This window comes from Canis lupus, chromosome 25 (genome assembly GCF_003254725.2).
Source record: "Canis lupus dingo isolate Sandy chromosome 25, ASM325472v2, whole genome shotgun sequence".
NCBI lineage: Eukaryota > Metazoa > Chordata > Mammalia > Carnivora > Canidae > Canis > Canis lupus.
Genome location: NC_064267.1, coordinates 6,366,421 through 6,392,321, shown reverse-complemented (window position 1 = coordinate 6,392,321; position 25,901 = coordinate 6,366,421). Strand labels below are relative to the sequence as shown.

Genomic DNA, 25,901 nt, shown 5'->3' with positions numbered 1-25,901 from the left:
AACAGACTGGTAGGAGACAGGGTGAATGTGGTGTTTGAAGGTGATGAGATTCTCAGGTCCTATTAGAATTAGCCTCCTTGCTTGCTCAGAGAGGCAACCTTATCTCAAGCCTGGAGGAGTCTACTGGCATAAAATCTGGCTAAGTTTCATGAGTGTGGAGAAAAACTGCCCAGGATCAAAACTTGGCCCTTACTTGTTGTGTAACTTTGGGCTAGCTACTTGATGTCTCTGGCCCACTGTACTTTATTACTTTCTTAAGTCTAGACAGACAACAAAGTGAGGAACCAACCCTGATTTGTAGCATTTACCAATTTCTATGTTGTAAATACTCCCACTTTGACCAATTCCAAGCTACCAACATGATGTCACTGAACATGGAGTTGGGCAGAAATGTGCAGTCATACGTCATTATTTTATTCCACTGTACAGATAAGAGTAGGTATAAAAACCTCAAAAAACCTCAAGAGCACAGGATAATAGTAAAATTTAAATTTGAAAGTGATAAATTTTAAGTATTTATTGCTTTTTAAAAATGAAACTTAATTGTAAGTTTATATGATTTACTGTTTAGTAAGGTGCACTTTAAAAACCAGATTGCAAAGTTCCTGAAAATTTAGCAATAGGCTCTCATGAGCTGGTGCATGCTGACTCCAGGACATCGCCATATGTACCACAGAAGTTCTTAAACACTCCTGCTTGGATTTGCATATTTATGCAAATGGAAAGAAAATATTCTACATTGTGTTCCTGGTCTTGCAGCTCTGACCTCCAGGTAGGGTAGTGCCACTTCTGTTAGGGAAGTTTATTTCTTTATATTACTTTTGGGATGTGAGGAGTGATTCAGGATTCTAAGTCCCTTTGTCAGGCCCTTATGCTGTCATTTCTTGGTGATAATCCTACTGCTAATTGGTTTTCTTCCAAGAGTAGAAACTTGGTATCTCATTTTGTCTTCTAATTACCCATCTCTGTTCAAATGAAGCAAAGAAACAGATAGATTTACTGCTTCTTGTATCTTATGGACATCCATGTTTATCACACTCATCTGTCTTCACTGATTTTACTTTTGTGTGTGTGTGTGCACACAGGACTATTTTTTTAAAGTATCTCATTTTTGTCACCTTGTTAAATACTCTTATTTTCTGAAATATTATTTGAACATGAACATTCTAAAATCACTTGTGGTGGGGGCTTCTGGGTGGCTAAGTAAGTTAAGCATCTGCCTTCAGCTCAGGTCATGATCCTGGGGTCCTGGGATTGAGCCCTGCATCTGATTCCCTGCTCAATGGGGAGTCTGCTTCTTCCTCCCTCTGCCCCTCCCCCTCACTCATGTGCTGTCTCTCTCTCAAATAAATAAGTAAAATCTTAAAAAAAAAATAAAATAAAATCACCTGTGGTAAATTTTACCTCTTATTCCTTACTCTACAAGAGGGCCTTTGTCTTTTTCACAATTGTATGTTGAGCACCTAGTACATTGCCTGGAATATAGTAGATATGTAAAATTATTTTTTCCAGCTTTATTGAGATACAATGGAAACATAACAATGAGTAAATTTAAAGTGTACAACATGTTGTACAACACTTATACATTGCAAAATGATCACCACAGTAGCGTTAGTTAGCACCTCCATTACCTAACATGATTGCCATTTCTTTTTTGTAGTGAGAACATTTAAGATCTGTTCTCTTAGTAAACTTCAAGTATATGCTACAGTACTGTTAACTATAAACGCCATGTTATTATTCTATCCCCAGAATTTATTCAGCTTATAACTAGAGTTTTGTGCCCTTTGACCAACATCCCCCATTCCTTCCTGCTCCCAGCTCCTGGTAACCACCATTCTAGTCTCTGTTTCTATGCATTTGGGTTTTTTATTTTTATTTTTTTATTTTTTTATTTTTAAGAAGATATTTTTTTAAAGGATTTATTTATTTATTTATTCAGAGAGAGCAAGAGAGAGGCAGAGACACAGCAAGAGGGAGAAGCAGGCTCCATGCAGGAAGCCCGATGTGGGACTCAACTCTGGGTCTCCAGGATCACACCCTGGGCTGCAGGCGGCACTAAACCACTGCGCCACCGGGGCTGCCCGCATTTGGGTTTTTTAAATAAGTGATATGATATAGTATTTGTCTTTCTCTGTCTGACTTACTTCACTTAGCATAGAGCCTTCAAGATCCATCAATGTTATTATTGCAAATGACAGGATTTCGTCTTTCTCATGGCTGAATAATATTCCATTGTGTATATATATATCACATTTTCTTTATCCATTTTTTTTTGTTTGTTTAATTTTGTCATGGTAAATTTCCTTTTTTCTTTTGAAATAACTTCAAACTTACAGAAAAGTTATACTGAAAGAATAGTACAAAATAACTCCCACATTCTCTTTGCCCACAGACTCAGCCAAGTTTCATCATCTCAGTAACGTCTTTTATGGTGAAACAACCCAAGGTAGCATCACATATTATATCCATGTCATGTCTCCTGAGTCTCCTTCAAACTGGAGCTGTTCCTCAATTTTCTTTTACTGTCATGACCTTGTCTTTTTAAACATACAGGGCCATTTTATAAGCTTCCCTCAGTTCAGGCTTGCCCAACACTTTCTCATAATTAGACTCAGGTTTTGCATCTTTGACTGAAATACCATAGAAGTGGCCCTGTATTCTTCTCATTATGTCCTATCAGGAGCCACACAATGTCAATTTATCTTATTATCTGTGTATTAACTTTAAATATGTGTTTAAGATGGTGTCAGCTGCCTAGTTTCTCCAAGGTAAATTTACTTTTTTTCTTTCCTTTAATTGATAAAATATTTTGTGAGGAGATATGCTGAAAGGGTGCTAGGAGGGCTGGCTTCAATATCCCAGGCTTGATTTTCTTTTTGCTTGGTTCCCACAAGGAAGGAAAGGAGGGGGTAGGGAGAGAGGGAGGAAAGGGATGGAAGGGGAGGGAAGGAAGGAAAGGGAAGTAGAGGGAGGAAACAGGTATACATTTAGTTTTTCCCAATTTCTTTTATTGAGGCAAAACACATAAAATTTGCTATCTTAACTATTTGTAAGTATACAATTCAATGTTTTAAGTACTTTCATATTGTTGTGTAACCATCACCACCATTTTCCTTGAAGTCTTGAATTCTTGCACTGCTGTTTTCACATTTTAAGTAGTAGTCACCTCCACTCTTTACAAACTGCTCCCTCCAGTGTGTGCAAACTTATATAAGTTTGCTCCATTGGTGTGCTGGAACTTTTCTGCTGGAAATCTGGACTTCCACAGAGGCTCTCTTGTACAATGTGGTCCAGGGCCTGTCTGGACCATAGCTGAGAAGAGCTGGAGGTGGTTCATGGGCCATTGCAGATTCACAGCGAGGACTGTCTACATGCTTATTACCTGATGCATGGATGGATGAGACTTCTCCTGGGTGCATTGGCATGTGTGCTGGATTCCACAACTTCCATGGAGGCACTTTAGTCTATGAGTGGATACCAAATTGTTGTTGTTGGGGGAAATACAAACAAGGGACATCTTAGTTAGCCATGATGATTGACATTTAAACTTACTGAATGATTGGGTGGTTGTATCTCATTCTATGTCCAAAGTAAACAATATTTTTTCTAAAAAATACGTAGAAGTTTTTCTTCCTGACTTTCCTTTTCTTTTCTTCTAAAGGTAACACTTTTTTTTTTCCTTTAGTCACTTAAGCTCATATCCTCTGATTTGTCTTGTAAACATTCATCTCCTCACCTTTGATCTTCACCAACTTTGGTAACTATGACTGTCCCTCCTCTACCCATTTATACCTATTCTAACTGCTGCCTCTGGCCTCGTTCATACCCTTATCACCTTTCACTGGGCTACTGACTGCTATTTGTCTCCTAATTAGTTTTCCTACCTCCAATATCCCTCCATATTAATCCATCTTCCCAGTGCCAGAGAAACTCTCCTGAAGCACAGGTCAGACCATGCCATGTCCTTTAAAGCAGACCAGATGGCTCTGACACTATCAGGAAAAATCCAAGTTCCCTCATGTGCCATTCAGGTTTTCCTACAATCTGGCCTCAATCTGCCTGTCCACCCTATTCTCTCAGCAATTCCTTACACATTTGACATGCCAGTGTTTCCCAGGTGAATTGCTCAGAACAGTGCTTCTTCAGAAATTAATAGATGTTACTTTGGACATATTTCCCACGGCCAAATAAGCTGGGATGACAATGATAGCCTAAACAGAGCTTGGTAGGACTTCTCAGAGCCAAGCTGTGTTGAAAATATATATATATACACACAGTCTATATTGGGCATATATTAAGTAAAACTGTAGAGAGAAATAAGGAAATGATGAATACCAAATTCAAATTCAAAGTAGTAATTATCTTGTATGGAGATGAGGAAAGTGTGGCAAGGGAGGTGTATACAAGGTTTAATGATGTCAGGACTTGTTCTGTATCTTAAGCAAGGTGGTGTTACATGGTACCTATTATTTGTTGTTGTTTATCCTGGGTACATGTTATTTGTTGTTGCTTATCCCCCCGCCCCCTTTTAGCATTTTTGAAATCAGGATTGTCTTATGATTGCTAAGAACCACTGACAATTGTGATGTAATCATCTTTACCTTAGAAGTATCTTAATGCATTTCTTTCACTTATGTTCTTTTATTTTTGTATGCATAAGAGTGACATATGACAAAAATCCAAGTCTGAAAGACCTCTTTCATTGAGTACCAAATAAAAATCACAATGGCAAGAAAAAAATCACCCATGACTTTGTAACAATATCGTCATTCAAGTTTGATGGTAACTTAAAGGGTCTTCATGGCTGAAGCAGATTTCCCATGCCTCGTTCCCTCACTATGGTCAATGTAGAGCATAAAGATGGCTTTGAAAATAGCAAGCTCAGTGTCCTACACATAGTAAGTATACACTAGATACTGTTGATTGGGTTTCCAGTGACTGTTAATATTCAACTCACATGACCCACTAACCAAATCTGGCCTTCTCTCTCTCTCTCTTTCACACACACACACACACACACACACACACACACACACACACAGGAATAATGCTAGGAAAGCTTACTTTGATAAAGTCTGACCTAATAAAACAGTCTACATATGTGTGCTAATTGAAAAAAGCTACAAGGAATCTTAAACTCAATATGATATTGCCCTTCTCCTAACTTCTTATAGAAGTTTACTTATAGAAACTGATTACTTATAGAAACTAATTATTTCTGTGCTCAATATTAAATTCATAATGTCCTTGAGGGATTATGGCTTAAATGTTTATCATATATGATGCATATATGATGCATACTGTCAATCTGTTGTTTGATTAATGATTTTGTTTGCATAAGTGGTATACTGATCACATCCTCAAAATACAGGGTTTGGGTTATGACTCAGCTCTGTGTATATTGCCACAGGACCTTAAAATTCTATGCATGAATCTGAATTGGAAACCATTTTATAATATGTAATTCTTATTTATTTGGCTCACGGTCAGTAATTCAAAAGAGATTGAAAGTTGGATAAGCTGATTTATAAGGAAATTTCCATTTTCTGTGTTACTGACCTTCAAGGTAAAAGTGGTAGTTTTTCTAATAGTAGGTCCAATAGCACACACTTGGGAAGTAGACCTACACAGATATCCAGACTCTAAATATGACCAAACTTGGACTTCTCAGATTCATGTTGACTCTATATTTCCTGATAACTACTTTCTATGGAAATGTCAGTCTCTAATTATACAGTCAGCCATAATTCTACAGTGTTTCTTACTGCTGACTTCGGTCTTTTTATTTGCACATTTTTCCTCTTTTCAAAGGGCTATTTTTCTTAGTTTACTTACAATCTCTATTTTTATGTTGTTCACAGTCCAGTGTAGCACTAATTTCTCAGCAACTACTTATCGAATTCTAATCTGAATCATGTGTGAGGTAAAGACTTTGGGTAAGTATGTTCTATCCCTAAATTGTTGGGCACCGTGAAAGGAGTATTATTTAGTGGTGGAAGTTCTGTTGTCTAGTTGGTTCTACTATTTTTATTACCCCTAAACCTGGACAGAAATCTTTGGATTGTTGCATTTGCCATTTGTTCTTAAGAAATGATAAATTCTGGGACATATTTCACTGCCACAATATCAAAACTGAAATCTCCCCAAGAAAAATAAAATAGATGAAAAGTTAATGGGGAATTAGCTCATTTTAAATATTACACTTAAATCCATAGCTGAAACTACTTTCCTTAGTGAAGGAGACATCATGCAATTGTTATGTAAAATTTTAAAATGAAAAGTTCTTATAGGTTTAATTCATTGTAATTTATTACGAGTAGAATTAATTGCTTCTTTGGTTAACTCAAATATTAGCAATAATCATCCTAATAGAGATTATTTAGAACAAAAATACAATGAAGAACAAGTTTTAATATCATTTGGCTGTTTCTAAAGACCATAGTTAAAAGCATCAACTATTTAATCTTATTTTTTGTGAAATAATTTTCAAAATTAATATTTTAGATCAGTGATCCAATTTAAACCCTATTAAAAGGCAAGAGTAGCATGTAATCAGAAATAATTTTTCTGCTATATCTTATAGTTAAATTCAAGGCCTTTTATAAATCTTTGAAAAGTATTTGGGAATCAGAGTATCACAATTTCAAAAAATTCTTTCTCTTTTTTTATGGCATACAGATGTTGTATGTTACTTTCTCCCTGACAGTTCCTATAACAGAAAGTCTTTAATGTGTTTGGAATAAAGAATTCTAGATAATAAATTTTCATTGTCTTTCTACGGATATGCTGAAAGTCATAAAGGGTAACATAATCAAGTATTACACTATTCAAAGAACTCCCCCAAATATTTCCAATAAGATTAATGATTTGCAGTGCATTTATCTGAAAAAAAAAGTTAAATTGATCAGTTCAGTATTTATTTTAGAAGAAAGATGAATGTCTGTTGAACAGCCTATTAAAAGAGGGAGACACACTGCAGATTGAAGGTTCAACATTTTGGAAACTGCTACATGGTGTTAAGGAGCCATAGAGCAGGGTTTAGGGGCTTAGAGCCCTAGAGTTTCAGGAAATTCTAACTTAAGTACCAAAGGAACTCTGGCTATCTATGATTTCTGAGGTAGCTCACTGGATGCTCCATGATATAGATAGCTTGCTATAAACTGAATCCTAGTTCTTATGGGAATATCATATCTATGAAATTAGCTGGGGAAGTCTTAATAGTTCCAGAGAAGGAGAGAAATTATCAAGCCTTGCTTATTCATTTCTTTTAAATGATCTGTGTTCAATCAGGGTTCTCCAGAGGAACAGAACTAGTAAAATTTATGTTAGAATTCATTATATATATATTCATATATATATTAGAATTCATATATATATAAAATAATGTATAAGAACTAATATAGATAGATAGATAGATAGATAGATAGATAGATAGATAGATAGATCTATTATAAGGAATTGGCTTATGTCATTATGGAGGCTGAGAAGTCCCAAAATCTATAATAAGTAATCTGGAGATCCAGAAGAAGCAATGATGTAATTCCAGTTCAAGTCCAAAGGCCTGGGAAGCAAGATGACTGATAGCATAAGTGCCAGTCCAAAAGCTAGCATGCTTGACACCCAAGAAGAGCCTAATTTTAGTTTGAGCCCAAAGGCAGGAAAACAGTAATATCTCAGCTCAACAGTCAGACAGGAAGAGTGCACTCTTACTCAGGAGAGGTCAGCACTTTTGTTTTATTTGAGCCTTCAGATAACTGACTGAGGACCACCACATTAAGGAAGGCAATCTGCCTTATTCAGTCTACTTATTCAAATGATACTATTATCCAGAAATACCCCACCCCTAAAAATGTTTGATCATTGTAGCCCAGACTGTTCACGCTATAGCCCAGTAAAGTTGACACAGAAAATTAACAAACACAGTCTGATTCTACTGATGGATTTTTCTCATGCTGCCTGAGAAACACTGAAATTATCTATAATATACATTCTTCAGTCAGGATTTAAAAGAATTGAAAACAGGGCTTTCAGTAAACTTATTAATATTTTATACCTGGAAGAAATCTTGGAAGATTTTAGTTCAATTCTCTTGTTTTATCTTCACAAAGATAATACTCAGGGTCCCTGAGGCAAGAGAAGGCCAACCTGGACCCTGTCCTTCTGCTCTTAGGCTAGGGCTTCTCCCACAGTTCATAGGACTTCTAAAGTAAAGGAAGGTATCATTTGGGGAGAGGCTTGCCTTCTCTTTCACCTGCTTCTGTTCTTTTTTCTCATCTCCTCTCCTCTCTCCACTTTCTCTATTTCTTCTTTCTCTTGTTTATCTTGCACCTTTTCCTCTTCCAGTTTCTCTTCTTCCTCTCCCTCTTTCTTCACTTCTTTCTCCTTATCTTTCTTCTCTTCCTCCTTTTCTTCCTCATTCTCTTCTTCCTGCTTCATCTCCTTCTTCTCCTGGTGTGGAAAAACTTGGAGATTGGAATAAATACAAAGCGAAGCACACTTTTTTTTTTTTTTTTTTTTAATTTGAGGGAGAGAGACACACACATACACACACAGAGACAAAGAAAGATCACAATCAGGGGGAAAGGGCAGAGGGAGAAGCAGACTCCCTGTTGAGCAGAGACCCCTATGCAGAACTTGATCCTAGGACTCTGGGATCATGACCTGAGCTGAAGGCAGACACTTAACCGACTGAGCCACCCAGGTGCCCACAAAGCACACTTCTTTAAGTTTATCTGTCTTCTGCTTGAAGACAAGGCTATGCTAGTCATCTCTCTGTGATGGATTATCTTTTGAGCCAATATATTGGAGATGTAACCAAAGAATGTTCCTGAGGACTTAGAAAATGCAAAGGTAGTGCCCCTTTGGTTGAGACTTGGCATATTATACGAAACATCATTTGGGGCATTTGCTCAGTAAAATTAACACTTGATTAGCACAAACTATATGTTGAGTAGCACTATAACAAACATTTTAGCTCAAAATAAGGAAAGATGTATTGGAAATACTGTTATAAAAATTTTTAATTTTAACTTTTAATCACCTTTTTAACAAGTAGGCAATTAAAGACCAGAAACCACGGCAATAATATGTATATAAGATTTCTCAAATTTTTTCACCATGTTTGATATTATTCCATTATTTAATCTCCAGTTGATATTATTATTGTTATTCTTTTTACTGTTTTATTATTGCTTCTTTGCCATATTCATTAATTCATTTGTTTATTCATTCAACTGCTTGCCCAATTCCCTAACATTTACTTAGCTTCTGTGTGCTAAGTGTGTATAGTACACAGATAAATAGGACAGAATTTTCTCTCAAGAAGAGTTAATATAGCATAATGGTTAAGCATTTGGACTCTGAAATTGAATGGATGGTGCTTGAAACTCAGTTTTTGTCACATACTTAGAAGTTAACGTCTCTAAACCTGGATTTTCTCATGTATAAAGTGGGGATTAATAGATCTACGGTGATGATTAAAGTGCATGGAAAGAGTTTGGCAGAGTGCTTGGCACATAGTAAGGATTCATGAATGCTCATCATTATTTTTACTATTGATGTTAACCTTCCAGCCAATTTAGAGACTCAGGGAAGTAAACCAAAAATAATAGAGCAGCATGACAGTGTTGTCAGTGCTCCATGACAAATGGAGCTGAGGAAATTGGCACTTAATCTCACTTAGATCATAGGAGGTTTTCTGGAGCACTTGATACTTGAGTCCTTGGACAGACTAGGAGCTACCTTACAAGAAGGAGTATATAAAAGGAGATTCCAGATAAAGGAGAATAGCAGAAATGAAGACAATAGGCTGTGAATGTTCAAGAAACTTAAGAAGAGTTTTAAAGAAACCAGTAATAGTAGACCTCATGGAGACCAATTTGAGGTAGGAGAGTACAATCACCCATTTTACAGATAAGAAAACTGAAGCCTAAATGCCTGGTTGGAATGAATTGCCTAAATCCAGACAGCTGGTGAGAGAGCTCTTTCACACCACAGCCACCCATCACCAGGACAGGACCAACATGGCAGAGCATCCTGCCGTTTGTTTCTACACAGGAGTCAAGAATTTCTGTATGGAAATTTGCATTAGCAGCTTTGCCTATTGTTCATAATCTTTTTCTTAAATAGTTGGAAACTGAGGGCTGATAAAGCATGTATTTTTGGTGTATGTTGATAGAAGTCATTAGTGTTTTTCCTTCTTAGACCCTACCCAAACTTTCTATTAACACCTCTCCTCATTGCCAGATCAAAGAACTATTTGCAAATTCTTGCCCATATGATCTAGTCAAGATGAAGAAAGAAAACCAAAAAGTTCATGATATGAAGCCAAGATAAAAATGTTCATGTCTAGGTATACTAGTTTTCAGACCCTGATTTCTTAACATTACTATTTATTTAGCCAACTAGTCAATCATCCAAGAAATGGAGCTTCCATCTACTATTTGTCCCAGTTCCTAGAGATATTGTTATGGCCAAGATTGCTTTTCACTACAGTGATGGTGTGGGACTGTGACAGTGGGAGTGACTGCAAAATAGTGTAACAGATGCAACAATGAAGGAAGTCTAAGCTGTTATAGGGGCTCCTAGGAGGGGCATTTATTCTGACCCAGAGTGTTTAGGAAAGCTTTCTGGAGGAAGTAATTTCAGCATTGAGTGTTGGAAAGGATGAGAGTGAGTGAATTAGGTAGGATTAGTGGTTGGACAATGGAGGCTTGAGAAACAGTCAGTGCAATGGCCTGTAAGTAAGATGATCTATTCAGGACCAAGAAGTGAGTTGATGTACTTGGAATGCAGAAGACTCATTCATCTCCAGAAGTGAGGCTGGAGAGTGATGCAGAAACCATCTATGAAGGGCTATGTGAACCCGAGAGAGAGAAATTCAAAGTTAATTTTAAGGACAATGTGGAATTACCTGCTATTTATCAGGGAAGTAAAAAGACCAGACATGCATTTTAGAAAGGTTTCTCCAGTTGCAATGAAGTAACTGAGTAGATAGCCTAGGCCAAGAGTAGGTGTAGGAATATCAATTTGGGGACTTCCATAATAACTACAGCGAGACATATTGGTTAATTACAGAGAGTGATAGGCTCTGGATAATGTATGGAATTGCTGAATCACTGTATTGTACACCTGAAACTAATATAACACTGTAAAACAGTAAAATGAAATAATATTTTGAAAGATGTATTGGTAGCCTGGGGATGGAGGTAAGTGAAAGGTTGGGGGTGGTAAACTGGCTTGGTAATAGAATTGGAGCTGTGAGTAGATGAGAGAGAGGAATCATAGATAATTATATTCACTAGGTTCTATTGAGCAAACCTAACTCTTGTCGTGCCATTCACAGTAGCAGGGGTCCTTGGACCAGAGACATTTTAGGAGTATGGGAAGGTCAGAAAGAAAAAGAATTGAGTTTGGTTTGGGATCTTTTGAGTTTGAAATGCTTAAGATTACCTAAGTGAAGCTGTGTAGCATGAAAGAGGAAAGTAAAAGTGTCAGTTTATTTACAGAAACTTAATAGCTAGTTATTTTACTAAAGATACTTACTTTACTTTGGATAAGGAGAAAAAACTCCCTGGACAAAGACATTTGCTATCTATGCTAGGATCTGGGAATTTCTCCGTACCCAAAGCAGTGTCCACAGGCCCTAAACTCAACTGCAAGGACTGATCCAGGTACTGGCAAGAGAACAAAGAAACATCTGAATGAGTCTAAAGAGGGAACCAGAGGCACTTTTAAATCCCCCCTTCATTGTTAATCTATATGAAATTGGTCAGAAAACACCAAGATGCCCAAGTGGTAAATGAACTAATTTTGTGATCAACTCGAAGGGCACAGTAGTTAAGAACATGGACTTTTGAGTGGGTAATTCTGGTTTAGAGTTCCAATTCTGTCACTTTCTCTATGACCTTAGGGATATTAAATTCTCTAAGCCTCCATTTCTTTATCTCTGAATAGGATAAACCCGCTTTGTTAGGTATAAAAATACCTAGCTTATCTTAGATTGGTCTAAAGATTAAGTAATGTACGTAAAGTTTTTGCAAATTATACTAATAGTGTCTCCAATAGTCACTGTAGTGGCTGTTGTTGGTAATTATGAGATATCCAAGCAAATATCTTTTTCCTCTTGTTAACTGCAGCAACCAGGGATAAAAGGAGCATACAGCCATATCCATTCACACAGATGTGCACGGAGCATGTGACTATACATTTATTTGCAATAACAGAGGACTTCAGTATTTCCTTGCTTTAAAACCATAACCATGTTGTTCTATGGGAATATGGAAGAAAAGTGCATCCTGTTGCTAAGTGATATGTTCGTGTAATTACTGGGGAAACAGATGGCCAGTCAATAGTAGACAGGTAATTGCCTTAGAAATGGATTTAGTTAAAGATTGGAAATGATGATAAAGTGTATTGTCCTATGATAGTGGTATTAAGGCAGTTCACGGTCAATTATAATAAAAAAATCATAGTGAAAAGAGCATCTTATTTCTACTTTAAAGCTAATAGGAAGCCAACGCTTACTCTATTATTGAGCCAACCTTTGGAAGAAACTGTAACCACTCACTGTGCTAGGCAAACGCTAGGCTACTTTTTCTTCCAAGCAAGGAGTTGAACATTTGAATAGTCCAGTTATCTATTTGTTCATTCAACCATCCTCTCTTGAACACTCATTATTATCCTTTCATGTACCTCCCTTCTTTCCTACTCTGTACCTTCTTCCTCCACTTTGCCTGTATGCACTCTGATCTACCAGAAAAATTTAGAAACGGGCACCTCACAAATACTAATTTAGAAACAACCACCTTACACACACATTTGGCTGATGACAAGGTCAATTTCAGCAACCTTTTAAGAAAGTAGTATGTCTCTCTAAGGTGAGCACAAAAATATTATGTCATTTGATCCATCAACCTCACTTCCTTGGAAATTTGTCTGAAGCAAATAATTCAGCAGCAGAAAATAGCTATTTGTATGAAGATATTTATTGTGGCATTATCTATAATAGGAAGGAACTGGAAAGAAATGAAACACCCCATACTAAATAATAATTTAAAATGACAATCACATTAATTCTACATAATAATATGCAGCTATTCACAATATTTGCAAAATATTTCTCCTTAGAAATCTGAACAAACTAAAGGTCTCTTAGAGAACATAGTTTGAAGAATTTGCCTGCTCTATGTTTGTATCTTTATGAAGAATTAGCATGAAACATATAAAATATGACTGGGAAAGAACAAAAAAAGGTAAAAATAATGTGTTTGGAGAGTGTAATAATTTTTCACCATCTTTAAAAATTTATTTTCAATTTATTTTGATAATATTTTATAATACATTTAAAGTGAACACCACAAGAGTTGTTCTGTATGTGGTCAAAATCCAAGATGGCATCTTGCAAGCAGCAAATGAAAAGGCTTCACCACTTTTAGAATTCAAGTAATCTTAGAGAAATAAATAGTTCTGTTTTTCAGAGTTTTATCTCCCTTGTTTTCTATTGTGAGAGGCATTTACAAGTATATTGAATTTCTCTTGCTTATGAATTCAACTGCTGCTGCTTTTCCACAAACAGCCTTAATCCTTTGTTTGGCTGTCATAGTTGCTACTGCAGGAATTATGATGCTGCCAACAGAGAATGCAAGAGCTAAAATGAAGAGGTTTTTAAAATGCCAGTACACACTTGTCCCTTTTTCTGGCTACTATATATTTCTGGATATATATACATATATATTTTTTAGCATAATTAAATAATTAATTAAATAATTCCTTCTATAAAGTGTGTGTGTATATACATATATATATATGTGTGTGTGTGTGTATATATATATACGTTAGCATAATTAAATAATTCCTTGTTCGGGGCATGGGCCATTTAATCTGAAAACATGCTCCCAGGTTGTATTTATTATTGTAAATAAAATAAATATATTCAATCATCAGTACATTTGCTAGCAATGAAAAGGGAAAATACTGGCTTTCCTGGGTAGGTAGATTTCCATAGTCTTCCTCACGCCTATGCCAGGGTTTTGTCTTTTGTTTTTTTTTTCTTTTTCTTTCAATTTCCTAGACTCTGATTTTCAGTCATGCAGGGTGGTTTCAATTAATGTTGGGTAGGAGAGATGAAAGTGTCCCCTGGCTACTTCCACAAATATTATATCATTACTACCTTAGCATGATTAAATAAGCAGTGACTAAAATTATTTACAATAATTGATTTTTAAATCGAGAAAGAAAAACTGTATCTATAAATAATGGATCTCTATTCAGGTTAAGAAATTGTAAGGAAAATGCTCACTTATTCGAGAGGTTTAGGTTGCAGTACTGGTCTACACAAGCCTCACTCTAGACAGAAATTGCTGTAATTCTTTGGTGACAGAAACAGATGTCGAAAAGAAGTCCGGATCACACAAAGTCAGATTTTGCCTGGAGGGAGATAATCTCCATTGACAACCAGCTGGGTTTTTGACTAGATGACATGTGATAATGCAAGTATTGCCTCACAGTCCCTATGGAGCTTTGGCTAATGGTGCCAATGATGATTTCATGAAGGCCATTCACGGGGGCAACTATATATATAGATGCATGCATGTGTATGTGTGTGTGTGTGTTGTGCGTATGTGCGCGAATGTTTTTATGCCGTTGGCTAAATGCATTTTTGGTTTATATTACTTCCCTCACCTTCAAGGTTACTGATATAAGTTAACATCAAAAGTCAAAGTTGTCATTTTGATACTTTTTAAAAAGTAAAGATGTAGTTTCTAAATTAGTGTACGGGATTTGGAGTCATTACTCTGTTAGGTTTCAAGGTCCTGAAACCTTAAAACTCAGAAAAGGGTAAGATCCTAATCTTCCATTTTTGAGATGCTCTCACCATGCAGGTGGAGTAGCAAGGCACACAGACTCCACATTTCCTTCATACAGTCCTTGAGTCATAAGACACTATCCCAGACCCAGCCGGTTTCCCTGACAGCTCTTTCACTTCACAGAACTCAGGTGTAGTCCTGCTAGGTAAGTCTATGAGCAAGGCAGGAGAGCCCAGGCTTCTTATGGGCCTCTTTATATCGTAAACAGAGTAGATGGTTAAATGAAACAGAACCCTCATTTCTAGAAAGATAATCCTGGGCATGGAAAGGAAGTTTAGCCTGAAGTGCAGGAAACAGCCTGCAGGTCTAATTTTAGGACTGTGAATCTCAGCAGCATCCTTTAAATATTGCAGAACACTCTGCTGTTTCCAGGGCCTCTTCAGTATCTATTTGAATATATTAGGATTGAAAGAGCCCTCCTGTTTCCTTAGCCTTGAGCAAATGCTTCCAGTAATCCCATTTAGCTCTTTGGTGCACTGCTTGGGGCCCTTTTTACAACCTCCACACTCTGGGCCCAGCACAACCCAGTGGTCACAACTCAGACACTATTTAATTTTCTTCTGGAACCATCTTGTTTCATTTAAGTTTAGTTTTTCATGCCTCTAAAATTTCCTCATTGTAAAATGACAGGCCCCTTGAGATTAGGTACCTTCCTGATAACATCCTATGTAAAGATGTCTGGGTAAGATTATCCTCATTTAGAAACGAAAGGAAACCCCTTCATCTATTCCACCAGTAGGATTCAGAACAAATAGACAATCCTCTTGGATTTTGCTATGAAAACCTTTGCTTGTTGGGGCAATCAGTAGAATTGGGGCCAGAGATAGATCTGAAGAAGATGGGTCCTTATGAAGCTCAAGATAATTATTGACTCTATTTTCAGAGTGCCCGTCACCTGTAAAGCATTTAACATATGCCGTTGCTAGGATTCCCCAAAGCTCTCCAAGACACATATTACAGTTGGGGACACTGGCGTTCAGAAAAGCCCAGAAGCTTCCCAAGTTCATCTAGTAGGTGAGCTGCAGAGCTGGGATTTAAACCTGTGTCCCTGTGGCTCCATTCTTTTGTTCTGCCTCCTGGGACAAGTAACTCTTCAAAAAAGAAATGCCAGGTATACAAGCTGAAGACATATTAGTTTTTATGAATACCTCCTATGAACAATATCTACGTGTATCAGAGAATTCCGAGTGGTTTAGGCCTCAGTAATTTGAGTAGTGTTATTACTGAGCCAGCCCTGGGTGAGGCTGCTAGGATTTGAACCCTCACATTTATTTAGTACATGGCTAGTGGCTAACTATGTAATTTGGGGCTGTTACTTCTCTAGGGTTAGGTTTCTTGAGCTGTAAAGGAAGATAATAAGAATACATTCCTCAGAGACTTGTGAGGATTAAATGAAAGAATCTTTGCAATGTACTCTTGGATAATCAATATAAGGGAACTATTGTTATTACTGAAATTGCTTATACATGTTTATGTCTCTCCTGCTCTGTGCATAGGGGAAATAATTTTTCTTTCTTTTTTGATTTTATTTATTTGAGAGAGGGAGAGAGAGAGAGAGAAGACAGGAGACACAAGCAGAGGGAGAAGCAGGCTCTATGCAGGGAGCCCCACGGGACTTGATCCCGGGCCTCCAGGATCAGGCCCTGGGCTGAAGGCAGCTCTAAACTGCTGACCCACCCGGGCTACCCTGTCTTTCTTTCTTTCTTTCTTTCTTTCTTTCTTTCTTTCTTTCTTTCTTTCTTTCTTTCTTTCTTTCTTTCTTTTCTTTTCTTTTCTTTTCTTCTTGTAGGGGAATATTTTTGGAGCAAATTAACTGTTAACTTGGTAGAAATCTCAAACAATAATACCAAGTAAATAAAGCAGGCTGGTGTACAAAATTTGCCAGCTGTGGAGGGCATTGCAACAAAACGTGCTGGACAGGAAAGGCTGAAATGGCCATGCCCCATTACTTCACAGCCTGACTCTGCTGACTCAGCCAAAGGCAGGCAGTAATCACAGCCAAGTCTATATGCTTGAGAATTGATGTGACCCTATTTTCACATTCTCAAAAGCAAAGTTACAAAAAAAAAAAAAAAAGTGATCAGAAAGTTTTTATGGGACTAATCACGAAATGCTGACAGCTCTAGTTTATTGATTTGCCTTTCGTTAACCTCTGTAATTTGGAGTGATCCTACCCAGCCAAAAATGGAGGTGGAGGGGAATCCCTTTTGTCTTTTGGTCATTTTGGAACAAAGAACTTGTCAGTTCTTATTTATCTTATAGAGGGTAATTGATTTGGGAGGGTGGTGAGTGTTCAGATGGGATTTCTAAAAGACATTTATCTTAGTCCCTCCACAGCCCACACAATCAATATTGTTTATGCTAATGGTGTGATCCTCTTACCACATCAGAAATTCTGAAAAGTATGTAGGGGAGCAGTCACAGTATGTATTCAATTATCTCTTTGTATTTCTAATAATAGCAATAAATTAGAAGACATGTATTTGACTACTATTCTGAGCCTGCAAACCCATTGTTTTCTTGTTAAATGGTACTAATTGTGGTTGTCATGGAAACCCTGAAGGTACTTAGGCCCAAGTGCCCAATCTATTTTTTTCCTTTGTAAGTGATTATTTCTTTGGCTGACATTGAAATTCCTCCTCTAGAAAGCTATTATGCATATGCTCACCAGACACTTGCTCTAAGTTAAGATGCTTGATAAATCTGTTACACCAATTATACAGTACTATGGTTATGAGAATCAATTTGCCTCAAATGTAAACATCATTTAGAAAAATTAATAAAGCCAATTGGCTGTTTTCCTGCTGAAAGTATTGACATAAAACCTAGATGATTTTGAAAAAAATCTACTTGCTTTATTTTATTTCTATATGTATTTTATATTAATTTATTTTATTAATATAAAGCAATATATTTCATATATTTATGTTATATAAGATTATACAATATATATTTAATCATATATTTTATTAATATAGATGTTTTATATTATTTTACTGATGTATGCTTTTAAAATACCATTTTGATGTAACTTTTTCCCAAAATGGAAAATTATATTAAAGAATTTTATCTGCTTCTTTTTCTATCCTATAGGCAGATTTTATGGGGAACTGATATTTGTGGAGGGTGTGTATGCAGAGGAAAAGTCTCTGGAGTTTTTATGGTCTTGGGTAAAATACTAGACTCCCAGTTATTAATTGTGGGGACTTCACCTAGGTTTCAGTATTCTCCTGCATAAATTTCATAAGATTGTTAACAAAGTTGAAGCATAACTATATATACCATGCTCCTGGTCCCATGCCAGGCAGATAGCAGATGCTAGAGAGATTTCAGTCCTGTTCCAGTCGGTCTCCCTACTCATCCTCCTCTGGCTTAGCCTCGCAGAAACTCACCTCTAGAATTCTGGAATGATGTATCTGGATCAAAAGGAGAGAATGTTTCACCCATAGAACCTGAGCAAATTTTTAGTGTCCTCATGCCATCCCCATATTATGGGAGACAAACAATGTCCTGGGACAAGCCTGACCTGTAAAAGAGAAACTTTAACAAAGATCTGATAAATTCCATAATGATAACTTCTAAGTAACTATTAGAAAGTTTATACCCTTCCCAATACAACATCTGACAGCTCTTCTCACCCAAGGGTGGTTTGGGGTGGGGAGAAAATTCATTAGTTTACCTTTTACAAGCATGAGTTCTAGAAAATGCATAATTAAAAAAATATATACTGTGTTGTGTAGTTATTCCTTTAGTTCATCATACCTACAGAAAATCTTCATTCTTGTGATTGTGAAATGCAGTCACCACATCAGTAGTATGTGATATCTAAAAGGAAATAAAGCCTTTAAAAATTTTTATATTTATTAATCTGAGAGAGAGAGCGAGAGAGAGCAAGCATGAGCAGGAGAGAGGGAGAGGGAGGAGCAGACTCTTTCTGAACAAGGAGCCTGATGTGGGGCTCAATCTTAAGACCCCAGGATCATGATCTAAGCTGAAGGCAGACACTTAACTGACTGAGCCACCCAGGTGCCCTGGAAAGAAACAGTCTCGCTAAGCCTTCCCTACTACACATTTGGTTCATATTATGAATCTTCATTATTTATTTTAATAAAAGTGAATATGGAGAGAAAATCTGTTCCCACTATATCTTATATATGTCTCAATTGATAGCATGTACATATGCTTGCTTACCACATGATATACCACTGTTTACATTATCCTCACAGGTTAAACAATTTAGAGAGGGACTGTAGTCTGTAAATTAAAAAAAGGAAAAGAAAAGGAAATGAAATTTAAAAAAAACTTGAAATCTTCAGCACCAAGTAAGTTTAGGCTATTTATTTTATCCATTGAATGATTATTTACTGAGTGTCCACTATTTCCCCTTGCTGTACTGTTGGGAATCGGTAGCAGATGCATCTCATTGGGCATTAAGCATGCATCTACAATAGTGGATGCTAAGTGCTGTGAGCAGTGAACTGCAGGCTTTCAGAGTACATGTGGCTCCCTACCCCACATGAGAATGGCATGTAAGCCAGGCTTCTCCAAGGTGGTGCCTTTGAAGCAGAGAACTGAAGATGTATATAGCTTGATTTAAAAGAAGGAAAAGCAGATATAAACAGCCAGAGGTCAGAGACCAAAAGATAGTTTCTTGCATTCCTGTGCCTTCAAGTTCATAGAAGACTCAAGCCTCTGCAGAATCCATGCTGGTGTCATGGATCAGCTGTTTTTAAATAGGATAATTGCATATTTGAGCAAACTATGGGATCAGCACAGTGGATCTTTGTTTCAAAGGCTGAGGTTATAGTTTTATTAGGGCCTGATTGTGTAGGCTTTTAAGATGACTTTGAAGCAATATGCCACCATCCCAGCACATCCTAGAATGAAGCTCTTGGGTGAATAACAAAAGCGACCTCTGGTTTGTTTTGTTTTGTTTTTAATTTCAGTTTACTAATCTATTATTCCAGACTTCAGATATATCCTAATTTCTTATAGAGCCTCTTACTCAAATGCTATTTGGGCAAAGGTTTGGACTAATTATCCAATATTTTATTTCTTATTTTAATTTTTAAAAGATTTTATTTATGTATTCATGAGAGACACACAGAGAGAGAGGCAGAGACATAGACAGAGAGAGAAGCAGGCTCCATGCAGGGAGCCCGATGTGGGACTCGATCCCGGGTCTCCAGGATCACACCCTGGGCTGAAGGCAGTGCTAAACTGCTGAGCCATCCAGGCATCCCTATCCAATATTTTAGATAAGGTATAATGGGGTACCCAGAATTAAGGAAACTGTAAAGCACAGCACAATCATTGGAGTCCAATTAGAGAAATCTGGATTTGTCTCCTGGCTCTTTCTCTTTAGATCTAGGAAATCTCCAGCATGTCTTCCCTTAATCTGTGAAGCAGGGCTGGAAATATCTATCCAGAGGACTTCTGTGAAGTTTTAAGTGAGATGTAAAGAAAAAAAATGGAAGTGAAATGAAGCAAAGAAGTTTCTTTGATTAAATGAGATTCCCTGTTTAACATGATACTTAGTTTCATCAGCAAATGATAATTAGTAATGAAAGTAATTTTTTAAAGCTTCAGCAACATTATTTTTCCCCTGTATTATTATTTTTTAAAAGAGCTTATTGGGATATATTTTACATATCATAACATTCATTTATTTTAAGTGTACAATTCAGTGGATTTTAGTATTTAGCAGAGTCGTATAATCGATACAACAATCAAATTTTAGGACATTTCCATCGCTCTAGAAAGAATGTTTTATGTCTATGAATTCCTAATTGTGTTCAGGAAATGTTCTATTTAAGAATCCATGATAATCATCATATTCACTAAATAACCACAGATTGTCATATTGTGGTACTCTGACAATTATCATTAAAAATGTTAATTCTTCCTGACACCTCCAACAAGAAGTTACAGCTGATTACAAACTATGTGGATAGAGTCTAAACTGAGATCCATCTGCAGTGCCATTGTGTGATTGTTGGATAAGTTAATAGCCAATGCACTGAATCCAGAAAGTGAAGTCTTTTATCCGAAAATGGAGATTATTTCCAATACCTTTGTTGCATATGAGGATGATGGGAAACAAACTGTAGATAATTCCCAAGGAGATTCCCAAAGATATTTGATACTAAACAAGAATGAGAGGCAACTCATACTCTCTCCCTAACTCCCCCAACCCACCTCACCAAAAAATAAAAGGGTTAATTCTTCAAGTATGTTACAATTCGCAATAACTTGTTTGCCTATATACTATTGATATAGTACAAGCTAACCACTGTATTTTACTAAAGTGACTAAATATTTTGTTTTTTTAGTAATCAATCATTCTAAAGACTATACAATCTTTCATAACTTCCTTCCAAATTATTTTCAGATAATGAGGGAGGGCATCACTCACAATATTTGTTGATATTATTCAGAATTACTAAGAGAGTTTTTAAGATCATACAGACAACATTCCATTATGACCCTTCATGGTTATTCAAATAAGCAAGTTTTGGAAAAACTGACAAATATTGTCATGAAACTTCTGTGGAAGAAAAAGAGTTCTTATGTATGCGTTATTATAAAAATATAGTCATTGAAATTATCTTAAATGTGTTACTGGAAAGTCTTTGAAAAAGGGCAGGCACTAGTAGAGAGACAGTATGCTATGGGATTAATATGAAGGCTCTGTGTAGGCAGACTCAGATAATCTCACAGCAGTTATTAGCTGTGAGATGTTAACCAAGTTCCTTAACTGTCTGGTCCACAATCTCCTTATTTGTGTAATAGAGGTGATAACAGGTTTGTGGGGATTAACCTATGATATTAGTTAAACAATTAGTACAATGCCTGGTATCTAGAAGAGTTCAAAAATGGCTGCTGGAATTTTATTGAGTTGTAGACTCCTAGGGAATGGATAAAGGAGTCATTTTATTAAGTTTAAGAACAAAGGAGGTGACTTCCTATTAGAAAATTATAAATGGGGATCCCTGGGTGGTACAGCGGTTTGGTGCCTGCCTTTGGCCCAGGGCGCGATCCTGGAGACCCAGGATCGAATCCCACATCGGGCTCCCGGTGCATGGAGCCTGCTTCTCCCTCTGCCTCTCTCTCTCTCTCTCTCTGTGACTATCATAAATAAATAAAAAACAAACAAACAAACAAAAAAGAAAATTATAAATGTGGGGGAAGAGTTTTTTGGATCTTCAGTAAGGAACCAAAACTCTCCCTCTCTGAGTGGGATATAATAGTCATGAATGACTGAATGACTTTGATTTCACTGAACAAAAATAAATGTTGGTGCACAAACTCTGTGGCATAGAGATTGAGCTATTGCACTGTAATAGGATTTTGCTCTTTAGCTATGGGAAGAGGTGATGAGGGAGGCCGAAGAGAAACAGGTCTTGCTAGAAGGCTCCCAGATAGACATCCTAGGGCCATTCTTTGTGTGTGTGTGTGTGTGTGTGTGTGTGTGTGTGTGTGTGTGTATTGGTGCAGAGAGGGCATCACCTGCAGAGAGGGTATCACCTACCTGCAACCAAGCCTGGAAAATGCCAGAAGCAGCTATGAGAGGCCTGAGATTGGCAGGTTGGATGTCATCCATGCTCATGGCTCTGTGATGACTGGTGCATAGTTGGGGACAAGGATATTAACATGGAAATCAGTGGATCCAGTACAAGTGAAATGACCTGGCTGCCTGGGATCCTCAGCCACGTGGTCACTTGTAGGACTAAATTAAGAGGTGCTACTTGGTAGGTCTGATGCCTGATGATTGCTGGGGAAGCTGGATATAGGGACTCCAACAATGACTTGGACTAGGAATGAGTAATAAATGGAGAATGATGACCACAGGAGGAAGTGAGGCAGGCTGATGCTGTGAGTAGAGGCCAGGGAGCTCGAGGCTACAGACAACTGGCTGTATCACTCCCAGTTGGTCTTTACAGCTTCTTACACTTTGAGTGTACTTCAATATTCCCTGGCCTCTCTCACTCATAGGAGAGCCTTATAAACCTCAGAAGTCCCAGGCTGCCAAAGAAAGTTTATTTCCATCGTGGCAGTGATAGGCATCTAAGATTCCTCAGTTTTTCCCTGGTCTAGTTACAGCTGGATTTTTCTCTGAAAGTCTGAAGGAACATGATTTCCCAGAGTCCAGAAGCTTCCTCTGTGGGGGCTGGCATCAGGACTCAGAGCTTTCTTAGTTATACTTTTAGCTCAGCCCTGAAAGGGGCTTTGAAACGAAGGTGAAGAGAAGCCCCAGACTACACATAACTTGTGTGAACTCAGAAAGGATTTTGCTTACAGGTCCAAACTCTGAAAGATGCAACTGTATCTTCTAAAAGACAGATGATTGATTTCAAAAGTCAAGAATAGATTTATTAGGCCGTTGTAGGGAACACATTTATTCTTTCTCTCATTTAATTTTCACACAAACATCATTGACTTTCTATGAATGGAAGGCAGTAAATTCTCTGTAGAAGTTTAAGAAGACCTAGACATTGTCTGCATTTTCAAGGCATTTCTGCTCTAGAAAGGGGGTTGGCAAACTGGCAGGCTAAATCCTGCCTGCTCACTGTTTCTGTAAACAAAGTTTTGTTGTTGGACAGCCATGTTCATTTGTTTACCTAGCATCTATGGCTGTTTCTTGCTACAACAAAGTGGAGAACTTGCATAGAGGCAGGTTGACCCTCAAAACCAGAAATATTTACTATCTGGCCCTTCATGTTTTGGAAACCTGGCCTAGAGAAAACCTCCTAGAAAAGTTCCCTTCCCTTCGCTTTACACAGTAGCATGTTGTTTCTTCAGTGGAGTAAAAAAGGAAAATGGTGATGTGGCATTTTAGGCAGAGAGACTATAAGATGAATCCCATCCCACTGTGTGTTTCCTAAAACCCTGAGTGACCTGGGAGCCAAGAGTGTCTGAAATTTGCGGTGACTTTTCAGAGATTCAGAAGGAGCTTAGCATGGGCTGTTGGGCTAGAGAGGCCTTGTGGGTGGACCACATGTGTGGTCCTGAGTGGAACAAGGTCACTGAGCATAAAGGAGGTTGATTTATATCAGCAAGTCCATAGAGGGGCTTTGGATGAGATAGACCAATGTGTTGGTAAAATAGATGCTCCCAGGGACTTTCTTCAGCAGAAAGAACAGTGGCTAAGATTCTTATGGCATTTACCATGTGCCAGATACAGTTAGCATGGTAAATGCTTTAGGCTGTGCTGTGAGATAACATGTTTAACTCATTTAATATTCAAAACAGTCCCGTGAGATAAATAGCTATTCTTGTTTATCAGAAGGTGGACCCAAGGTACAAAGAAGTTCAATACCTTTGCCCAAATGCCCATAGCAGTAAAGTAACAGAGATGGTACCAGACTGCATGCGGGATCAGAATCATGGGCTTATCTAGTATTACAAATTGCTTTTCTAAGGAAAGGATGGAGGGGGTGAGACTGAGTATTTCCCAAGAAAGATTGAACATGGCTCAGTAGCAGATATGGCAACTAGAGGGGCAAGAGAACCTCAAGAATAGGGAGATAAAGTTATGTATTTATACACTAGAATCTATGGCTGTAAAGATAAATATCTGCTATAAATGTTAGTCCTGAATTTTCCATTCAAGTTGTATGGTGTTGACAAGATTACTCATCCCTCATGAACCAATAGTTAGAGGCTCTGGGAGGGTTTACTTGGAGGATAAGGCTGTGCTTTGAACTCAGTATCCATAGGTATAAGTAAGTTGGGCATTTAAGGCGTGTTAAATATGCCCTTGTTAATTTTTTTAAAGATTTTATTTATTTATTCATGACAGACAGAGGGAGAGAGAGACAGAGACACAGGCAGAGGGAGAAGCAAGCTTCATGCAAGGAGTCCGATGTGGGACTCGATCCCAGAACCCGGGGATCATGCCCTGGGCCAAAGGCAGGCCCCAAACTACCGAGCCACCCAGACATCCCTGCTCTTGTTAAATTTAATGTATTTGCTGTGTCTTATCATGTTTATCAGCTCCCCTGTGCCTCATCCCAGCTCTGGCCAGAGGAGGGAATGTGGAGCTCAGCAGCTTCTCTGTTTTGCAGGCCCCATAGACTGATGTAGCAGAGCCCCCCTGGATTACGGAATATCTTTTCCCTGCACTCTTACATCTGTATCCCATCCGTACTGCCCACCAGCCACTTGCCTATGCTTACACCTGTGCAGGATCCGTCAGTGGCTTGCCATCTCATCAAGTAGGCAGCACATGTCTGTTAAAATCAATGTTGCATTTGAATGATGAGATCCCAGTGTCTGGGAGGAAACTGAATACTATCTGAAATGGACTAGTTTCCTCTGAACACAGAGTTGTGGTTCTTTGCAGAAGAACATGCCCACCTTTGGCCCTGAGTTAGAATTACATCTAAAATCATTTTTTCCGGGGGGGAGGAGCAAGATGGCGGAAGAGTAAGGTCTCCAAATCACCTGTCTCCACCAAATTACCTAGAAAACCTTCAAATTATCCTGAAAATCTATCAATTCGGCCTGAGATTTAAAGAGAGACCAGCTGGAATGCAACAGTGAGAAGAGTTCGCGCTTCTATCAGGTAGGAAGACGGAGAAAAAGAAATAAAGGAACAAAGGCCTCCAAGGGGGAGGGGCCCCGCGAGGAGCCGGGCTGAGGCCGGGGCGAGTGTCCCCAGGACAGGAGAGCCCCGTCCCGGAGGAGCAGGAGCTGCACCGACCTTCCCGGGCGGAAAGGGGCTCCAGGGAGGTGGAGCAGGACCCAGGAGGGCGGGGATGCCCTCGGGATCCCGGGGACACTAACAGACACCTGCGCCCCGGGAGATGCGCCGAGCTCCCTAAGGGCTGCAGCGCGCACGGCGGGACCCGGAGCAGCTCGGAGGGGCTCGGGCGGAGGAAGAGGATCCGCGGAGGGGGCTGCGCGGTTCCAGGAGCAGCTCGGGGGGGCTCGGGCGGCGGCTCCGCGGAGGGGGCTGCGCGGCCCGGGAGCGCGAATCCACCAGCGCAGGCTCCGGAGCACAGGGCGCCGGGACACAGCCCAGGATCC

At 38.3% G+C, this 25,901-nt stretch overlaps 1 long non-coding RNA gene across 1 annotated transcript; it reads left to right on the top strand.

The window, feature by feature from the left end:
• Positions 1-728: 728 nt before the first annotated feature.
• LOC112669416 (uncharacterized) lies at positions 729-13,698 on the top strand. The gene is made up of 3 exons (XR_003142236.3): positions 729-4,901; positions 5,865-5,939; positions 12,141-13,698. It is a non-coding gene; the product is annotated as an uncharacterized LOC112669416 (long non-coding RNA).
• Positions 13,699-25,901: the final 12,203 nt, after the last annotated feature.